Source organism: Dasypus novemcinctus, chromosome 8 (assembly GCF_030445035.2).
Source record: "Dasypus novemcinctus isolate mDasNov1 chromosome 8, mDasNov1.1.hap2, whole genome shotgun sequence".
NCBI lineage: Eukaryota > Metazoa > Chordata > Mammalia > Cingulata > Dasypodidae > Dasypus > Dasypus novemcinctus.
In genome coordinates, this window is record NC_080680.1 from 16,662,247 (window position 1) to 16,665,665 (window position 3,419).

Below are 3,419 nucleotides of genomic sequence, written 5' to 3' on the forward strand. Positions count from 1 at the left end.
AAATGGCCAAGCCATTTCACCATTAGTGAAAGATAGTAGGGCACTTTAAATACCCCTGCAGAAGTTCTGTAAAGGCCTTGCCCCTGGAAAGCAAACTGTTTCTGTGGGAAAGGGGAAAAAAAACATCTTCCAGGTCAACAAACACATGCCAAACTAGTCATAATGGCTTCCATGAGAGTCAGAATGTCTGGGACTGCAAGCACCAAAGAGGGCACTACTGCATTTGAGCACTCATGACCTACAGTCAGCCACCACACTCCACTCACCTTCTTCACTGGCCACCAGAGTTATTACGGAGGCAGAGATAATGGAGCAGAGGATGTCCACAGATAGGAGGTCCTTTGTGAGTTCAACATTATTCTTTTCCCCACCAGGAATGTGATTTTTGCTGCTGCTGGACAATGCAACAAGGAGATGGGAGCACTGGGGGTGCTCAGCCTGTTACCGGCCCAACTGTGATGACCAGAATTTGCTGGGTTAGGGAAGCAATCCCTAATAGGATAAAGGCATAGTGGTGCAGGACATCAACTCCTACAATGTATTCCCCAGTAGGAAATGCGGCCATAGGGGCAGCCAAAGGCCATAGAGACCAACTCACAAGGTAGCAGTAACCTCCTGTCCACATACTCATGTAGAATGCCAGAAACCTCCCAATGCTATTCGCTGCCCCCACCCCTCTGCATCTCCTTGAATAATAGTGAATGCCTATATCCAAAAGCTCCATTAAAGTTTGTTCACTGCCCCCAAACTGTACACCCACTGGGGCATAAGGCCTTCAGTCCCAGGGATTGGGGCTGGGGGGTGGGGGGCAGGGTGAGCAGGGCCCTTGGCTCCACCCCCAGGCCAATTTTAATTTAGTCAAGTCTGGGTACAGAGGTCCCCACTAGTGGCCAGACTCCTCTGTCACTACCCAAAGGAGAAGTGGGAGATCCATGAATCCTCTTCCCCCATCTGTCCCCCATCCAGGGATTGTGATGGGGGCCAGGGAAAGGCAGACCGACACTGCTGTGCCCACAGCCCTCCTTCCAACCCATATTTCTCCCAAAGTTCTGCATGGGAGAACTAGCCCACATCATGCCCTAGGACCCCAGCTCCAGTAGCCACAAGAACACAGCACAGGGTACAGGGACCACGAGAGGAAGGGACAACCACTGATCCACCTAGCAGGTTTAGGACCTGCCAGATTAAGGGGCAGGTAAGTACTTTCCCTTGGCCTGGTTCCTTGGTCAACAACAATGGTGAACAGCCTCTCAGTAAAGGAGTACCCCCCCCCCCAAAGCAGAGAGGGCACACAAACCTGCATAGTCACATCTCCTAGGGAAAGCTGTGGGGTGAAGAGCAGAATCAGTTTGTAAAATCATCAACATCCAGTTGTGAAATGGGAACCTAGGGGGTGGGGAGGGGAGGGGATGTTAAATCCCTCTGGTAAGGCTTAGCTGAATTCTGGGGAGGTCACCCAGAGTGGGATCTGCTCATCTGATCCCCAGAAGGACATCGTCAAAGGTTGCAGCTGTGCCCTGCCTGGCTGCCCAGGCCTTTGGTGGCCGCAGGGTGAGTCACTCACTCCCTCGCCTTCCTCTTCATACTCCTCTCTTAACTCCAATGGACTGAGAGTCTATTGCAGGATAAGGCTGGACACAAAGCAGCTGAGACTCTTCCACCCAGCCTGGCCAAACAGGACGGACGTTGCTCCCTCATTGTAAAGTTGGGACAGCCATGAGAGGAGATCTTCTCCCAGCTTCTGCCTAAAAGTATCTTTCATATTCTGTCTTTCTTTCTCCATAAAAGCTCACACCTTCATTTTCACCTCTAGGTCTCCATCTTCAGTTCTAACAGTCTCCTGAATAACAACCTGCATCCCACTAACCTCAAGATCAGTCTGGATGGCCTGAGTATGGGTATGCCTGGTTCCAGAATGAGAACAGATCTAAGAAGCCATGAGCCAGGGGAATGTATGTCAGGCGGTAGAAGTGCCAACCTCACTGATCTCAATATAGAACCGACTCGCCAACTCCCTGGCATTCATGGAGGGATCTTCAAAGTCCCATTTATTGCCATCTTTTCCTCCACAGCATACCTTAGGTCTCCCAGCCATGGGTCTGTACCTCTACCCCAGTACTCAGTTTAGTACTGAGCTCTCAGTTTAGCCCACAAAGGCACAAGTTCTGTATTGCACCAAACACTCCTGTACAAAGAAAGTGTTTAAAAGATCTGCCAAAAAAAAACACACAACCCTCTCCATACTTCCCCTTACACCCTGCTCTCTGTGTCAAAATCTGTGAAGCAAGTTGCTACATGGTGTGGCATAGGAGCACAGACTCAGACAAAGCAGAAACTTTGAACAAATGACTGCTTTATTACTTACACACCACAAAGGATCCAAAAGAGCTGGGGAAGAGATCCCAACGCGGCCAGGCTCTCAGGGAGGCCAAACTGCTCAGGTCAGGGAATGGAACTCCACGTGCCTATTTTGCATCAGAGGGGAGAGACAGATTAGTGTTGCCAAGGGTATGGCATCTAGAGGACTGGGGGGAGGGGGCCCTGCCTCAGATTCCCCACCCTGATAAGCAGCTGGGGCTGCTTGGTCCCAGTTTCTGGGTTCAAGGCATGATCAGGCCCCTTCATGAGAACTGACTTTTCCCATGCTGTGGAATGGAAGCAGACTGAAACATCATTGCCCCGTAGAAGAGGAGGTAGGGATAGGGGAGAGCTGGAAGATGGCCACTGAACTTGTGTCCGTGACTTCCTCAGCAGGTGGGAATGACACCAGTGAAGTGTTAATACGCACATGAATTTGTTTATTTGTTTTTTTTATCTGATTCAGGCCTCTTGCGTCATCATTTTATTTATTTAATTGCCAACTTGTGAGGGAGCCAAGTTTTGGTAGCAGCCTGAACTAAAAGAAGCAGTTTTCTCTCTTACGAGTCTGACTACCTACAGGGTTAACGTTTTTCTGCCTACAGGGTTAATTACGTCTGCCTACAGGATTAATGTTTTTCCAAAGTTCTGCACTCTTCAAAGAAACCTTTTGGTTCTGACTGGAAATAGTGCCTAGACAATATGAGGCATAATGTTCTATGTTGCTCTGCGATATGAAACATTACCTGTTTGGTAAAACAACTTTACGTAGCTGCTGTACCCAGGCTTCTTCCACCAAATGATTCATCAGTTCTCCAGGCCATTTTGTCAGCATCATTATCCCAGTCACTACGAATTAGCATTGACAAAGCACCCACATGGAGATGATATTGTACTTGGCATTTGGCCCAGGGCAAGGAAGACAAAGAGAACAACTTAAAAAGCAAACTGTTGAAATTATACGTTTGAATATGAAACATAGCACAAACATACCAAGAAATCTGAGTCTACCTGGGTCACATGCACAGAACAAACTCATTGAAACTTATCATCGAGCTTCA

General features: G+C 48.6%; 1 long non-coding RNA gene across 1 annotated transcript; it reads right to left on the reverse strand.

The window, feature by feature from the left end:
• Positions 1–1,997: 1,997 nt before the first annotated feature.
• LOC131279599 (uncharacterized) lies at positions 1,998–2,742 on the reverse strand. The gene is made up of 2 exons (XR_009186996.2): positions 2,560–2,742; positions 1,998–2,465 (listed from the first exon to the last, which is right to left on the reverse strand). It is a non-coding gene; the product is annotated as an uncharacterized lncRNA (long non-coding RNA).
• Between the last annotated feature and the right edge of the window lie 677 nt (positions 2,743–3,419).